At 36.6% G+C, this 18,853-nt stretch overlaps 1 protein-coding gene across 12 annotated transcripts in view; it reads right to left on the reverse strand.

Moving 5' to 3' along the window:
- The window catches only part of TASP1 (taspase 1), a 454,798-nt gene that overhangs the window by 354,110 nt on the left and 81,835 nt on the right, over positions 1–18,853 (reverse strand). The gene's annotated exons all lie outside the window — the stretch shown is intronic.

The following is an 18,853-nucleotide window of genomic DNA, read 5'->3' on the forward strand; positions in this document are numbered from 1 at the left end:
AAATATCAAGTAGCTAAAATATAAGAATATATCTTAAATGTATAAGTGCATTCTAAAATAGGTCTATTATGGGATTATCTTAATATAATGATAAAGACAGAAATGCATTCTTTGAAAACATACCAAGCCCTCCTCATATACCTCTGTCAGGTTTGAGAGCAGCATTATAACTGGCATGAGCTTCCACTTGAGAAATGCAGATGACTTATACCCTAACATGACAGTACAACAATGCCATCATAAAGCTTTCACATCTCTGAGTATCCTAAACACAGAGAGATGGCTCCAGCTACAGGACATCTAGACCTAGCTCTATATCTCTCACAAATCAGCCATCCAACAGCAGGGCCACTGTGGGCTACAGTTTATCAACTATGTGTAAACAAAGTATAATCTAGCTAGGCCGGTCTGGGTGGCTCATGCCTGTAATCCCAGCACTTTGGGACGCCAAGGTGGGTGGATCTCCTGAGGCCAGGAGTTCAAGACTAGCCTGGCCAACATGGTGAAACCCTGTCTCTACTACAAATACAAAAAAAAAAATTAGCTGGGCATGGTGGTGTGCACCTGTAGTCTCAGCTACTCAGAGGGCTGGGATGGGAGAATCGCTTGAACCCAGGAGGTGGAGATTGCAGTGAGCCGAGATCACGCCACTGCACTCCAGCCTGGGTGACACAGTGAGACTCTGTCTCAAAAATAATAATAATTTAGCTAGAATTATCTACTCTCACCTATGTGGACTGCATGAAACCAGCAAAAATCTGAACATAGGAACACTCAATGATATTATCTTCCCTCTTTAGAAAATCATCTTCTGATGCCCAATACTATTAATGATGTTTCTTATAAACTACAGTCAAGATGTCTATTCTTAATCTTTTATTTTCTTTGTTTAATAGGTATGAATTAAATGGCTTTGCAACACTATACAAATTGGTACCAAATATATTTATAGAGCAAGAGGAAAAAAATGTATACCATATAAAAATCTAAACAGAGTGGTCAACATAGCAGACCCTGCCTCTACAAAAAATAAAAAACCCAGCCAGGCATGGTGGCACACACCTGTAGTCTGAGCTACTCAGGAGGCTGAGGCTGGAAGATCCCCTGTGCCCAGGAGTGCAAGGCTATAGTGAGCAATCGTCACACCACTGCACTCCAGCCAGGACAACAGAGTAAGACACTATCTCTAAACAAGCAAAAAAAAAAACAATAAAATCTTTATACTATTTATTTCCTAAATCACTTGACAAAAATTAACAGAAGCATTTTCAGGTTAAAATAAAAATAAAGTGTTTGAACCATGCTTTTAAGGGGATTTAACATATCTGGGTTAGAGGAATTAAATTCATACCATAAAAAAGATTACTTAAAAATTCCAAACCCTCAAAGATAGCAAAGGACGATGTTTTCTAACTGGTAGAATTCCTATACAATGTTCTGGGGTTTGCAACATTAAAGGTGGAAAAGGCAACAGTTTTCATCTTGGTTTTTAAGATAATCTTTTAAATAATGAATTGTAAGCTTTTCTCTTTAAAATGGAACAGTTTGAAGGGCCTCAGAGTGCATGTTGAATGAGTGTGTGTAAGTGATGGTAGAGATCACACGAACATACTCATGGCTTAAATTATTACACAGCTAAATAGTAAATACTATCACAAAAGTAGTTTTATGCAGCTTTAAATCATTTCTATTCTCACTCATATGCAGTTTAATTAATATCATTTAACTTATACCCATAGTGAACCACTGGTTAAAGATTGAGAACCTGGGAATGCTGAACTTGAAATAAAAATAACAGCAAGTTCCTTAAGATGACATTAAGTAGGTCGTTAAACTGCATTCATCCTATCAAAATACTTACAGAACACATCTCAAGGACTTCAAATATTAAATATTTAATGATAAGTATGTCCAATTTGGCTTATTTGTCTGAAATGAATATTAATCACAATTTTATAATTCTAAATCAAAATTTATAAGTTCTACATTAAATATAAACCTACCTATGACCCAACAATGAAATTCTTAAGTATTTACCAAAGAGAAATCAAAATGTATACCACAAAAAGACTTGTCAAGGGTGTTCATGGCACCTTTATTTGCGGTAGCCAAAACCTGGGAACAATCCAAATGTCTATCAACAGGGGAATGGGTAAACAAATCATGATATTGTCAATACTGGAGGATTGCTGAGCAATAAAAAGGAGCCCATGCTATATGCAACAATATGAATAATCTTTCAGACATATGCTGAGCAAAAGAAGCTGGACACAAAAGAACATATAGACTCCATTTTAATGAACAAGTAAAACTATGGTGAAAAAGAATCAGAAAATTGTTATCTTCATTGGGAGGACACCACCTATGAAAGGGCACAAGAAAACTTTCTGGAGTCATGGAAATATTCTATATTTTGATAGGAGTATTGGTTACATGGTTATATACACATGTCAAAATTCATCCAATTATACACTCAAGATGCATGCATTTTACTGTGTGTAAATTTTACCTGTAAAAAAGGCAAAAAAAAAATCAATAGCAATGTACTATCTTAAAAAACAAAACCAAACATTCAAGACATCAGATCATGAACAAATTTTTCAACTTTTTCCTATTGGCATAAGGCATATTTAATACACATTTGGTTGTAACTGTAAGAAAAAAGGGAAAACCTGAAAAATATGAATGAGATATTAAGAGACATGGCTCAAAGTCTAATCTGTGGCTAAGTAGAGAGAATAGACAAAATAAAAGAGAGAAAATATTTAAAGACAAAATGGCTCAAACTTTCCAGCACTGATAGAAAACAAGAATCCTGATCTCCAGGAAGCCAGAGAAAAAGGGAAAAAGCCAGATAGAAAAGAGATGTCACCTACAACAGAATGACAGCCAAATTCCTGGAAGCTCAGTAGGCCAGAAGGCTATAATTGGTTGGTATAATATCCTCAAAGAAAAGTAACTATAAACTTACAAATGGTATTCAACAAAACTGCCTTTTAGGAACAAAATTAAAGACATTTATCAATATATAAATAAATCCAATGAGTTCACTGCCAGGAGGACTGCATTTAATAAAGTCCGTAAGGGGCATTCTACTTAACACTACAACCTGTCCTCCTTCTGCATCCTCCCTACCATCCACACACAAGCACACCTAATCTCCCGTTCTTTGCTCTACTTTATATTTTTTCCATAACATCTCATCACCTTCTAAAATGATAGGATGCTCATATCATTTACATTGCCCATCTCTCTGACAAGATGATAGGCTTCATGAAGGCAGGAACCTTTGCATGTTTTATACACTAACATATGCCAAGCACCCAGAAAAGCACTTGACACCTCTTAGGCACTCAGTAAACACTTGTTGAATGGATGAATAAATAAATAAATGATATATTTCAAGAAGAAGGGAAATAAATGGAGGACAAGCAGACACGCAACAAGAAATGGGTAAGCAAATACAACGGCAAACCTGCATATGAATTAAAACACACAGTGAAACCCTGTCTCTACTAAAAATACAAAAAATGAGCCAGGCATGGCGGCGTGTGCCTATAGTCCCAGCTACTCGGGAGGCTGAGGCAGGAGAATTGCTTGAACCCGGGAAACAGAGGTTGCAGTGAGCTGAGATTGTGCCACTGCCCTCCAGCCTGGGCGACAGAGCAAGACTCCGTCTCCAAAAAAAAAAAAAACTTAAAAAATAATAATGTCTTATTGAATGTCAGATCGGATTTTAAAATCTGGCTAGATGTTATTTATGAGAGATAAGCCTAAAGCATAAGTATATGGAAAAGTTGAAAGTAAAAGGATGGGGAAGAAAAAACGATCTACCAAGCAGATATCAATCCAAACAATGAAACTATGTTAACATCACACAAAATAAGTGTTAAGACAGAAAGCATTAATAGAGATACAGGGCTTTACATGATAAATGCTGAAAGCTTAGAGTCACCAAGGAAATACAATAATTCTAAATTTGTATGTATTTTTAAAAGCCTCAAATTTATGTAAAGTAAAAACAGAGAAATAACAAATCATACTCCACAATGAGGTATTTCAACATGTTTCTCTCAATTATGAAGAGGTCAAGCAAGAAAAATCAGTAAGAAATGGACGTGAATAGCATATTAAAAAGCTTGATTTTATAGCACTGACAGATCTCTGTACCCAATTTTAGAAAAGAAAGTTTCTTTTCAGGCACAAACTGATCACACATTAAACCATAAACTAAATCATTAACAAATTTCAAAAAACAATATCAAACAGAATATACTCTCTGACTATAATACAATTAACTTAGGAGTCAATAAAAGTAGATAAAATTTGGAAATTAAGAGATTAAAAAATTCTTCTAAATAATTTATGGATCAAATAAATCAAAATGGAAACAAAAAATACTTAAAAATAAAAAACAAAAATGTAGCATTTCAAAACTTGTGGGATACAGTAAAAGTAGTACTAAGAGGGAAATTTATATCCAAAATTTTAACATCAGAAAAGAATAAAAAATTAATCAGCTAACTATCCAACAAAAGAAATTAGAAAGAGAACAAGACAAACACAAAGAAAAAGGGGGAAAAAAACCAAAGAAAAAATGAAAAATCAATGAAGGAGATAGATATAAACTTTAAATAAAGAGACCAAAAAAGGCAAAGTTGGTTCTGTGAGAAAATACTTGAATGAATTCAATGTGATTGGCAATCACTTTCTCTGTGTATCACCTAAATGTCAGCAAAAGCCCATCCCTCCAGCCTTGTCCTCCAACACTAGCCTCATCTCTCTCAAGTAATAACAGACGCTAGCATCTCTGCCTCACTTGTACTTCATACAGTGCAAATGTCACTTTCCACCCCTACCCTCATCCCCACCCCACCCACACCACACATTAAAGTACTACACATCTTCAAGTGATGAAGGCTCAAATAATTCCAGAAAAAGATTTCTTGGCCACGCACAGTGGCTCACGCCTGTAATCCCTACACTTTGGGAGGCCAAGGCAGGCAGATTACTTGAGGTCAGGAGTTCAAGATCAGTCTGGCCAACATGGAGAAACCCCATCTCTACTAAAAATATTTTAAAAAATAGCCAGGCACAATGGCATGCACCTGTAGCCCAGCTACTCAGAAGGCTGAGGCAAGAGAATAGCCTGAACCTTGGAGGTGGAGGCTACAGTGAGCCGAGATTGCGCCACTGCACTCCAGCCTGGGTGACTCAGCGAGACTCCATCTCAAAAACAAAGATTTCTTGAATCACTTCCCGACCAAACAGGAGGCCCTTGCGCCTTTCAACCTCTAATACACACATTTCTCCACAATACAAGAAAACCATAGACTGGCTTGTTACAGGATCTTTATTGGCTTATCTTGCCCCTCATGCATCTATAAGCAACAAAGTATCATAAAATTAATATTCTTTAATTGAATCTCATCAATAACTCAAACTTTGTTCCTTCTGAAACTGCATCTTGCTCAATTTGGACATGCGATCCAAACTTAGCTTATCTAAAGCAGTTTTCTATTACCTAACATTTCTGATTATTTCATATTTAGATCTTCCCTAATGTACCATTTTGCACATCACTCTTAAATGAGTTTGTTCCCAAAAGCACATCCTTTAACAACTGCCGTGAAATATTTGGCTGGTCCCCATAATAATCAAACCAAAATCCACACCCATTTCTCATAATATGGGAGTAATCCTTATTTCTGGAAGTTTTGCATGCGCTTTAGTCTATTGTTCAAAACAAACTTCTAAGCCTAAAACCATCGAACATTAAGCCTCTCACTTTATCTGTAAAAAAATTGTATTTCTTGATATTGGTCCCATATTCCTATATTCAGTGTTTCCTTTTTGAAAAAATTCTTTACTGCCCTCCCATCCTATGAGGTTATTTGGTATTGGATCACACTTTTCTCATTTTTTACTAATTCAGTTCTATTTTACTCCAAACTTTCTTGATTTCCTAAAAGTGAGAACAAGCAATGCCCATACTACACTTTAGCTCCAACTTTGTTTTTCCCACTGGAGAGCTGGTCATCCTTCACTGTAATCAGTCACCACTGTCTGGGAAATATATTCAAGAGAGAAGAAGAGAACCAAGATCATTTGGTAGTTTTACTTCATAGAGGCATGTGTATCATAGTATTAATACTTCAAAGACAGAAACAACACAACATGCTACTAATATACCGACTAATAGGATATGAATTCATTACTGGGCAGATTTAAAAATACAAAGCTAGACAAGCTAAGACCTTGCTAATTATTAATAAATAGCAAGGAAATCTCCTTTATAAATGCAGGCAACCTTTTCCAATTTAGTTGTCCAATTTGGCTCTTTCCAAAAACACCTAGCTATGGTCTGGACCTCTGGTCTTTCTTTCATTTTAGGGCACATATTTATCTTCTCTGGATAAAATTACACTTTCTCTTTTAAATACGAGAGTTCTGCCAGCCTTTAAACTGAGTCTTAAAGCAGTAGGGAGTAACAGATAAAGGACTGGAAGGTAACATGGACAATCTGGATTCTATTCCTGTCAATGAAACACCATAACAGTTGGGATGGGCCACTTAACTTGGATTTAAATTCAACCCTTTCCAGACTGTAGAAAAATATTTAACGTTGACTTAATACAGTAATAAGTTACCTTATTTAACATGAGATTTTTTAAGTACAGCGTATCTATGCATATCACCAAATGGCCATATAATTATGAATATACCCACAAAAATAGAAACTGTTATTCAAAATCATAAATACATGACGATTAAAGATAAGCATATTGAAAAGCAAAAAGAAAGAAATAGTACCTATATACTCTTTATCCTTTCGTTCCTCAATAGATCTTATTAGAAAGTAAAGAACTGAGAGAGTAGGAAAGGAGTTAAGTATATTCTAGGATATAAAATATAACCTAAATTATGATAGTGCCATATCCTAGAAAATCGAATGTCATTCAAATTAATCTCAGTGATGTTTTCGGAGACTCTAAATACCCAAAGCCTGTGTTTAGTTCAAATAGCCACAAGGATGGGCCATTCATACATATTTCAAAATATTCCCCTCATTTGGTCAGAAGTACGATAATACAAATAAAAGTAGCATGATATTCAGGGGGACTCTAGCTATGGTCATAATTCCTCTATGGCCTATTTTACTTTGCTCAATTCTGCAGACAGTTTATCAACTGACATTCCCCCACCAGGAATTACAAGCTGCAAAAACCAGCGTTTGGTTTGACTAGCAAAGTGTAGTTTGGTGTTACACATTTTTTTTTTAAATATCTTACAATGGAACACACATGGCCAGTCAGCCCCACTCTCTTCTACTTGTCTACCTCTCTAGACCTGTCTCACACATTTAGGCTGCCTACCTGCCTGGCACCCCTGGCTTCTGAGTTTGAAACCACTGTCCTGCAGAAAACCTACGGTGAAACCAAACTCATCCATTCGCAGGCCTCTGAATCCAGGACTTTTATCTTTCTTTCTACCCAGACATATAAGTCTGACCCTTTATCCAACATCCAGCTTAAATTCCTCCAATTCCATTAAGGCTGCCATGTGAAACTTAGCAGAGCTTAGAGTGATTTCTCCATCCAGTTAATTCCTGTGGCTCTCACTGATTATTTTGTTCTTCTAACACATACCAAATGGCATGATTTCTTTTTATTGTTTAATTCCTTCGGATCAAATACATAAAGGGCAGGGACTAGGTGCCATATCCTCTATTCATTCTCTAAGATCTATTTAAAAGCCTGTACATAAATAGCATTCAATAAATGTTTGCTGGTGATAATGTTGAGGCCAAAGGTTAAAAAAAAAAAAAAAGGACTGGAAAAGAAAAATTAAAGACTGCAAGAAGCCATGACTTCTGGTGGAAAAAACACCAATCAAAGCCCATGCACTTCTCCAAATGACTAGCTGGTAGTTCCTCAAGCTACACAAACTGATGAAGCAGTGAAAATAGAGCACTGCCTGTTTCTTGGGCTAATAATCCAAAAAGGATATTTTACAAACCTCAACACTTCTACACAGAAAAGACAACAATGCTTACAAAATAAAAATGCTCTTAGCACAGCCAAAAAAAGGCAATCACAAGCTTCATAAACTTGTCTGAGCTCACAAGGCAATTCATATTTCCATTCTGTAAGTCCCCTAGCCCCCCTGGAAAATCACACATCCAAAATAAACATGTGCTACAAAATAGATAGGAATTCTTGTTGTGATGAGGGTCCATTCTTTTTCTTGGCGGTGTGGGGAAGACATGGTCTAGAAGTTCATTTGTAAACAGGCAGTTTTACCTGCATTAACAGGAAAGGCACTTGGTCAAGTTTCTCTAGATGAGCACGCCCCCTTGTGGGCACTTCCTGACTCACCTCTTTGGAATGGCCAGTGGAGATTGTGGGCTGTTTCAAGCTATTATTTTTCAACATTCATTTCCCTCCCTCACTTACATATTATCTTACATCTCTATAATGTTGAGTGAGCATAATAATATTATTTGGTAATACTTCAGATAACCTATCCCTTTTATTTCCCCAAATACAAGCTTATTGTTAAAACAAGCATAGTTTTTAGACTAATGCATGTTTGAAGCCCTTAAATAAAAGATTTTAAACCTATTGGAAGACTGCAAAATTTACTATTAAGAGGAAATATCATTATATGGGTTTTCTCTTTCAAAATTAATATTCAAATCATCAGCTGTAGATGCTTAAATTAGTAATGTCAACTGAGTAAAGGCACTATTTCTAGAGACTGTGATAAGGATAAAGTAACAAAATGCTCACGCTTCTATGGACATACACAAACAAAATAACCACATACACCAACCTCAAAATGGCAAATGTGTAAAGCAGATAATTCAATTCAATTAACACTTATTAAGTACCTATCATCTGTGCCAACTAGAAGAAAGAAATTTGATCTGCATGGCATTGGAGCTAGCTCATAAAGGAAGAGTTGAATTAGAATTTTCAGGAACCAAAGATGTAGCTAATATTCCATTATTAATTACTGCTTATCCCATTAAGGGAAGGAATATGAACAAAAACTTGGATTTGAGAACTCTCAGCAAATAAAACTGAAAAGAGAAATATATTTGGTGAGAAAAAAAGGTAATTCCAGAAGGAAGATAATGGAAAAGTAGCTTGTAGCTAGGTTTCAAGAGGGTTTATAAAATTCAGCTTAAAAGTTTGGGTTTTAACCCACAGACAGTAAAGATTCTATTAAAGTTTCTTCCAGGAGAGAGACAAAACCAATGCAGGTATTTTTAGGGAAATGTATCTTCTGATAGCACACAGAATTAAAACGGAATAGAGCAGGACTAGAGGCAAAGAAGCCAGGCATGAAGATACTGCAACAGTCCAGCCACTGAGGGTGAAAAGACAAAGGCTCACTGGTAGTACGTCTACTAAAAAGAAACAAGAAAAAAAAAAGTAGTGCACGTATTCATTAAATGTTTATTGAGCATTTATTATATGTCAAGCTGAGAAACCATGGTAAATAAGACATACAATAGCTGTCCTCCTGGAACCTCATTCTACTGGAAGATAAAGACATCAAATAACCACACTAATAATGACAGAGAGACAATTGGAGCAGCACAATAGCTTAAAAAGAGAGAAGGAAGGAAGGAGACAGGCAACATTCCCTGGATCTGGAATCACAGGTGTGAAGACCTTGACACAGGAAGAATCTTGACAATGTGACCCGGAGTGAGATGGCAAAAGATTGGAAAGACAGACAGCCATGTCTGCTCCCATAGGGTCCTGGGGACTCTGCTGGGGAGCCTATACTTTATTCTTAAGAGCAGCTGGAAGTGAGTTAAGGGTTCAAGCAGGAGCATGACAAAATCAAACTGTACTTTTAGAAAACTTCAAGAATGCTGGGCAGAGAAATGACTGAAAGGGCAAGGCAGTTGTGGGCAGATAGGTAGGAAGCTAGTGCAATCATCCAGGAGAGTGAGTGGAGCATGATTCTAAACATGCTGAGTTAGACTGTGATGGGTCAAACAAGTGAAAATGTGTAATAGGCAGGAGAAAACAGGCAACTGGAACAGGTTGGGACATAAAAAAAAGGAAATGGAAAAATACATATAGATTCATCCATTCAAATAAACCTTCATTAAATAGCTGCTAATGTGTCAGGTCCTCTGCTGGGCAGGGGAACATAAAGAGCAAGGAGCCTGACTTGAGAGAATTGGCTGCCTGGTGAAGGTTTGACTGTGAACAATGAAAGTGACCCTGAGGCAAATCCTGGAAGCAAAGAGGAAGAGCTGCAACTCCAAGAAGGGAGTTCTAGACTACCTGGAGGAAAGCTAAATGAGTGATGCTGGACATGAAGTCATTAACTGAATTCAATCATATAATCCCAGTTCATCTAAAATGTTCCATGTTTGTTTAAGCAATGGGTGCTTTTCTAAGCCCACTGTGACATATTAGGAAGAACAAGCAATGATCTCAAATACCGGCCCAATAGCTTACCCATTCCTGCAGATTATGATTCGGTATGTTTAAAGCAGAACCTAAGAATCTGTAGTTTTAGAAGTCCCCAGATGAATCTAATGATCAGCCAGGTTTAGGATCCACTAGAATAAAGAATTCCTTAATAAGAGAATCAAGGAAGTTTGGACATACTCCATGTTGACAATGAATATGTATTAAGAGTATTACACCAAGCTAAAAAAGACCATGGTAATTACCTAGTTCAACATGCTGACTTAAGTGCTGAGGAAACTAAAGTCTAGGGAGGTTCCATGTTTGCCCAAAGTCTCTGGACTGGCTTATAATAGATCTAGATACAACTCTTGACCCTTTATACACTGTCTCTCACCTTACCCTATTCCCTCCACTCCTCAAGTAATTCCAGTCTCAAGTCTTGAATTTCAAATAGTTCCTGGGACCTGACTATGCATTTAAAATATTCTAAGCTGATTAGAGAAGACACAGCTGAACCAAGGCTTTAAAAAGTTACAGATAGTTTTCCATCAACCTAATTAAGCACTGGTTATTTCTTGTCTTGTGATCTTAAAATACCCTTGTACTTGTAATAGGTGTGTGTGTGTATGCATGTGTGTGTACACACACATTTGGTTTTTTTAATGCACTCATTTATTCTGCTGTCTTATTAGCTATACATGTGTCAGCATCACCATGTCTATGATGGGGCAAATCAGGTCATCGGTGTATGGTGATATCATATGATATCACATGGAGACATATTTAAACTTGGAATCTGATGTTCTTAACACCAGCATCTAAGCCAATTTCCAGATATGAAGGCTTCTATCTGTAGTCCCAGTGAGATTCCATTCACTGGAGATATTTCCTGTTAGGAAAGCTACAAGGTGGTGACTTGATATTATACACAAGATCAGCTGGGACTATTCCAATGATAACGTTAAGAAATGTTCCTTTTTTCCCTCTCCATTGATTCCATTAAATACTACAAATTTTAAGTCTCTACAGAGCTATTAAATACTCAAAATTTAGGAAGAATTTACAAGGCCGACAATATCTGATGTCAACTTATAACAAATATTCTGACAAACCACAGGTTACTTCCATTACAAAACAAAAACAGTAGTTAAGATTTCTTAACATTGCCTTCTTGCCTCAATTTCATCTTACTTATAACTTTAAGACTTCATATAGATTTAAGGTATAGCTTGGTGTGGATTTAAGGAAGACCTGGGAAGAAACTCAATCTCCTAGGTATTGAATCTTTATATGCTAAGTTAGAAGCTTTTCCTAAATATGGAATACACACACACACACACACACACACACACACACACACACACACAGACACTGCAATTGTCCAGTCATCAAAGGTCGAAAGTTTTAGACTCAGATATTGATGATTGGCATAAAGTACTATAAGCTATAAACATTTAGAAGATCCTCATATACTGAAAACAAATGCCAATCATCAGGCTTTATAACCTAAATAAATGTATGGGATGGGGGTGATCCAATAAGACATTAATTAGGTTACTGACCTATCTACTGATTTACATGTAAAATCTGTAGGCTCATCCAGTAATCAAGATAGTCTTATGTGAGGCAAATGTAATTTTCAGTATATTACCTACAACTAAAAAAAATAATTTCAAATACCAGACAATCATTTCACAGAATGAGTTTTCGGTTTTATTTTTAAAAAATACATAAAGTAATCTCTTTATGTAAAAGATAAGTCAAAGAAGTTTCCTACTTTGGTTTACTCATATATTCATATACTAATCAACTTCTTGAGCAATATGACAAAACTCCAGACCATGCAAAGTCAATTTCTAGAGAAGACTAATTACTCCTTTCCCTGCACTCTTAATACTCTAAGAGTCCCTTCCAGTCATATCCAGGGCTGGCTGTTTGAAACTTATATTTACGGAATCTAGATTATGCCATGCATTCACTCAGTTTGTTTTTCCAGTGTGAGGGTCTCCTCTTCTGGCAAGCACAGACAAGTACAAATGGAACAATCTGAGGAAAACATGTTGTTTTTTGTGCATTTATTTTCTTTGATCTTAGCCTACCTCTCACCCAAAAACTACAATGATTTAGAATGATACAGTTAAGCATTTACATAATAATTTCAAGATGGTGGATAAAAGGGAAAAATGTTACCCACAATATACTTCAAAAGAATAGAATATATTTATATGAAGGGTACAAACCAAGGCCCAACATTTCCTTTCTGAAACATGTGGCCAATTTGATGTCCCTATGTGGTGGCTAAAGAATACAAAATTAAAAGTTGTAGCATCTCTTTAGAGTGGTTTTGAACACACAACATTGTATGAAAGCACCAAAATCATTGCAAAATTTTTTAACTTGTTTATTAAAAATCAAAGAAGGAAAGATATTCATTCACACAATGGAAAATGTCTGATTAACTTTCATTTCACTATCCCATGTAAGTACTGCTTTACCTAAACACCAATGAAATTAATTAAAAACTTAAATTACTTTGTAAAAGTCATGGGAGGAGGCAAATAATTATGTACATTCAACTGTAAAATCTGTTATTAAAGAAAAAGAGATGGAAACTATTTCAACAATATGCTTGTGAAAAATGAAGAGAAAGGAAAAAAAAGGCTTGAAACATCAAAAATGTTGAGATCAAACAATACCCCCAACCTCTTTTAATACTCTAAGAGTCCCTTCCAGTCATATCCAGGGCTGGCTGTTTGAAACTGATATTTATGAAATCTAGATTATGCCATGCATTCAATCAGTTTGTTTTCCCAATACGAGGGTCTCCTCTTTTAGCAAGTAACTCTCAGTCATGTAGCAACCCAGTCAGTTCTGTAGCATAAGCCAAGTACAGCAATTGGCCAATGAGTTAATGAGTTAAACACTTCATTCCAAAAGTAAGGTTTCCTCTTCCAAATAGGATAAAGATTAGTAAACAATACAACTACTTTTTTCTTGTGTCAAAACAAAGCAAACAATAAATTTAAAACAGGTAATCACTTCATCACATACACCACATGAACTTACTGATAAGTATTCCAACAATGAGAGGCCATGGCAATTTTGTAAGGGGAGATCCAGATGTCCATTTGCAGAAATTATGGAAGATACAGGAACATGCTGAACTGTACTGTGTGTATACAATGAGCAAAACTCAGATTGAAGGAAACATCACAGGACAAACAGTCCAGGTTATTTGACAGAAAAATAGTCCTTGCTTTGCCTAATATATATAAATTTCAATTACCAGAGTTTATTTAAATCACACCAGTCCCTCGACAACATGGTTCAAATTTCAATTACCATGGTATTATTAACTCTGAGTAACTGCATGAAATATAAACTCCCCCGCCATCTCCTTGGTTCACAAACCACTGCAAACATCAGTGATGCACATCACGATCAGTGACCAATCATGACATTCTTTGAAAGTCTGTCAGTGATGTGTCACTGTGCAAAGACAGCAGGTGGAAACGTTGCCTCTCTGTCTCTAAGTGATGAATTTACAGAAGAAAGTCAAGGAAAAACAAAAACAAAACAAAACAAAAGTGATAATGCTGGAAGTGAAATTCAAATGAAAGATAAATGAAGTTATACGAGAAATAAGTGACCACGGGCATGTCTGACACTGCTGCCATTAAGGCTCTAGATATACAGACAGAGGAACTTACTAAAGAGGATCTTATCAAGGAGTGGAGTTGGGACAAAAAGGATGAAGATGTCCTAGAGGAAGTGACATTGGCAAAAATTTCACACTAAAGGAAGACTGGCAGCTGTGTGGTGACACTGAAAGAGCAAAAGGTAGAATGTTGAAAGCTGATCCAAAATTAGAAAGGAGTATGAAAATTCACCACCACATAGAAAAGATGTTCGTATGACATCATAAGTTACATGCTGAGGAGGCAAGTACTGTTCAAATTATAAATTTTTATCCTAAATAAAACACTGTTAATGTTTCTAAATGCTTTAGTGTACTAAGTAAATATTGGTTTTACTTTTTTTCTGTTTCCATACACATTTATAACCAACAGTAAAAGAGATTTCTGGGTTTTTCTTTCTGTTTTTCTTCTTTCCTCTTCTTGAGACAGAGTCGGGGAGACAGAGTCTCACTCTGTTGCCCAGGCTGGAGTGCAGTAGCATGATTATGGCTCACTGTAACCTCAAACTCCTGGGCTCAAGCTATCCTCCCACCTCAGCATCCTGAGTAACGGGGACTACAGGTGCATGCCACCATGCCCAGCCAGTTTTTCTTTTGTATTTACATATAGAGAGACAGGGTCTTGCTATGTTATCCAGGCTGGTCTCGAAACTCCTAGCCTCAAGTGATCCTCTTGCCTCGGCCTCCCAAAGCACTGGGATGACAGGTGTGAGTCACTGTACTCCACCAAGAGTTTTTAACGTTTTGACAAAAATATTTAAAGGTCATGGAACAAGCTAAATTTACACCATTAAGCCCACTCTGCATGGTTTCAGCTTGCATGGTCACTTTACGGTCCAGCCCTACCATGCAAAGTATGGACTGTCTGTATACCATAAAAATAAGAAAGAGATAAAAGAAAAATCCAGAAGAGACAGGTCTACCCAGAGAGTGAAGTAGAACAGAACTTAAGGACTACTATTTTTATTTCACAATATAATACTACAGCTAAATAGTCATCTTTTCCTTCTCCATCATGTCTTCCCTCTAAATAACAAAAAAATAAGCAAGGATGAAACAAAGATGCCAATTACCAAGAATGGATAATTACTAAGAATTTATGTTCCTCATTTTAAAGTATTTTATCTTAAAATCTATACATCCTAAAAGCAGAGATAAAATATGCTTTTATTCAATTTATGTATAGACTAGCTATTTAGCTCAATATTACTTTGTATTAACAAGGGATATGTTAATTGTGGGGAAGGAGATTATAAAAACTTATCTCCATTAATGCTATACACTGTAAACGACCTACCAAATAGCCACTACCATTGACAATAAAACTGCTATTTTGTTTGGGAAGACAATGTGTCTATCCTCAAGCCATGAACTATGAGATGGTAATTATGACAACTCACCCAATTTCCTAGGCTCCTTTGCAGCTGGAAATAGCCATGTGACTGAATTGTGCCCCTTCTCAACTACTAAGGAGAAGTTTATTGAGGGAGATTCCAGAAAAATTTTGAATCCCAGATAAAAAAGGAAAATACATCTGGCACTTCTCCCTCTTTGCCATCCTGCCTTACTCTCACCTTGAATGCAGACGTGACATCTAAAATTTCAGGAGCCATATCACATCCATGAGGCAAAGGTATAAGAAAAAGGCCCAAGAGAATACCAGATATGTTAGCCCTAGCATCATCAGAAACCTAAACTAATGCCAGCAACCAACCACCTCCAAACTTATTACTATGTGGCTACGGGCCAGAGAGCAAGGGGACAAATATGCATTTCTTAAACCACAGTCAGGTTTTCCATTGTTTGCAGCCAAAAGCATTCCATGGATTAATAATTCTTACTTTAAACTAATCAAATGTAAGTATAAATGGTCAAAGACTAAAGAAAACAAGAGTGCTCTAATTTGTAGAGGTAGAATACCAAGCAGAATAAAGTCTTCTGGCTTTAATTTGTATTTCTACTTGTACTGTGATAATGTTTCTATAATCGACTACTTTAAAAGAAAAAAAAATCAATGCAATAAAAAAATCCCAAATTTATCTAGGTTTTTTTTCACACTTTAAATTACAGGCATAACTTGGAAATATTGCAGGTTTCGTTCCAGACCACCACAATAGAGCAAATATTACAATAAAGTGAGTCAAATAAATATTTTGGTTTCCGAGTGCACATAAAAGTTATGTTTACACTTTACTGTAGTCTATTAAGTGTATAATAGCATTATGTTTAAAAAATATGCATACCTTAACTTTAAAATAATTTATTGCTAAAAAATGTTACTCATCTGAACCTTTAGCAAGCAATTCATAATCTTTTGGCTGGTGAAGGGCCTTGCCTCAATGTTGATGGCTGCTGACTAATCAGGGTGGCAGTTGCTCATACATGAGATGGCTGTGGCAACTTCTTAAAACAAACTAATGAGGAAGTTTATCACATTGAATGACCCTTCCTTTCACCAAAGATTTCTCTGTAGTACATGATGTTACTTGACAGCATTTTACCCACAGAACTTCTTTCAAAACTGGATTCAACTCTCAAACCCTGCCGTTGCTTTATTAACAAGCTTACCTAATATTTTAAATCCTGGCTGGGCACGGTGGCTCATGCCTGTAATCTCAGCACTTTGGGAGACCAAGGTGGGTGGATCACCTGAGGTCAGGAGTTCCAGACCAGCCTGGCCAACATGGTGAAACCCCATCTCTACTAAAAATACAAAAATTAGCCAGGCGTGGTGGCGGGCGCCTGTAGTCTCAGCTGCTCAGGAGGCTGAGGCAGGAGAATTGCTTGAACCTGTGAGGCGGAGGTTGCAGTGAGCCAAGATCGTGCCACTGCACTCCAGCCTGAGCAACAGATCAAGACTCCCTCTAAAAAAAAAAAAAAAAAAAAAATTATAAATCCTTTCTCATTTCAACCATACTTTCAGCATCTTCATCCAGAGTAGATTCCATCTAAATAAATCACTTTTTTTATTTATCCACAAGCAGCAACTCTTCACCTGTAAAGTTCTATCATGAGATTGTAGCAATTCAAGCCACATCTTCAGGCCCTACCTCTAATTCTAGTTCTCTTGCTACTTCCACCACATCCACAGCGACTTCCTCCACTGAAGTCCTGAATCCCTCAAAGTCATCCATGAGGCTTGGAATCCATTTCTTCCAAACGCCTATGAATGTTGATATTTTGACTTTCTCCCATGAATCACGAATATACACAATGGCATCTAGAATAGTGAGTCCTTTCCAGAAGGTTTTCAATTCACCTTGTCCAGATCCATCAGAGGAATCACTATCTATGGCAGCCTTAGCCTTACAAAATGTCTTTCTTAAGCAATAAAGACTTGAAAATTGAAATTACCCCTTGATTCACAGCAAGCATAATGAGGATCTTGGTGGCATATAATTCAAATGAAAGGAACAGAGGCAGATGGTACACCAAAAGGTATTCTATTAGCTTTGGGTGTTTAAGGTGCTATTGGCATCAAGTAATAGCTTTTATGGTGAACATGGAAAGCATTGGTCAATCTGAGCCCATTAAGTTGGAGATGGGTTAAGAAAGTTACTGATTTCCACTGCCTACTTCTACCACCAGAAAGCCCCATTTCCCCAGCTCTACTCTTTTAGTAAATGGCAAATATCCAACTGCTCAGCTAAAACCCTTAAATCCTCTGCTCAGCTAAAACTCTTAATTCCTCTCTCTTTCTTGCCAATAACTATTGGCATCAATATCGTCTTTCTAGAAACCCTCAAAATATTTTCTGGATATATTCACTTATCGTCATCTCCATCCCTATCACCTACAGTCCAAGGTGCCATAATCTCCAAACTGCAATGACTTTGTAACTAGTCTCCCAACTTCTACTCTTACCTCCCCCTTGGACTGATTATTCACATAGTAGCCCATGGAGAACTTTGCAAAATGTGAATAAGAAAGCACTGTTTCCCTACTTTAAACTCTTCAATGGCTAGCCATTATTCTTGAATAAAATTCAAGAATAAAATAAATAAAATTCTTGAATAAAATTATTGAATAAAATTCAAACTCCTTGCCATGATCTACCAGGTCCTAAAGGAGCTAGCCCATACCAACTGCTCCAGCTTCATCTCATACTATTCTCCCCTTGCTCACTGATTTGGCACACTGACTCTCTCTCTCCATTCCTGTAATGTGCCAAACTCCCACAGGGCCTCTGCACATGCAGCTCATTGTGCCTGGAACACTCTTCCACTGAGTCTTCATAAAAGCCACTCATTTTTTAGATGTCACCTCAAATGTTATCTCCTCATAGGGGTCTCCGTTGATCATCCTATTTAATAAAGTCTTCATTCAGACTCTCACATCCAAGTTACTCTATATCACATCATTTTGTTCTTCTTTTTTTCCTTCATAACAGTTACAAGAATAACTATCTTAATTATATGCTAATATGTCTCTTTCTCCTAAAATGTAAGGTCTCATTAGAGCATGAGCTTCCTCCATCTTGTTCACCATTATTTTCTTACTACCCAGTTCAGTACCATTTCCTGAATGGAAAACTGAACTACTTGAATAATTCCAGCTGAAGATATTCTCCATGAGATGCAGTGAAACTCCTATATATAAAAATCCTAACCTGATCTCCACAAAAAGAATGGTATGAGAATTTCACAGCAGCTTTATTCCTAATAGTAAAAAACTGGAAAAAAAATCAAATGTCCATCAACAGGAAAACGGATAA

This window comes from Pan troglodytes, chromosome 21, assembly GCF_028858775.2.
Source record: "Pan troglodytes isolate AG18354 chromosome 21, NHGRI_mPanTro3-v2.0_pri, whole genome shotgun sequence".
Taxonomy (NCBI): Eukaryota; Metazoa; Chordata; class Mammalia; order Primates; family Hominidae; genus Pan; species Pan troglodytes.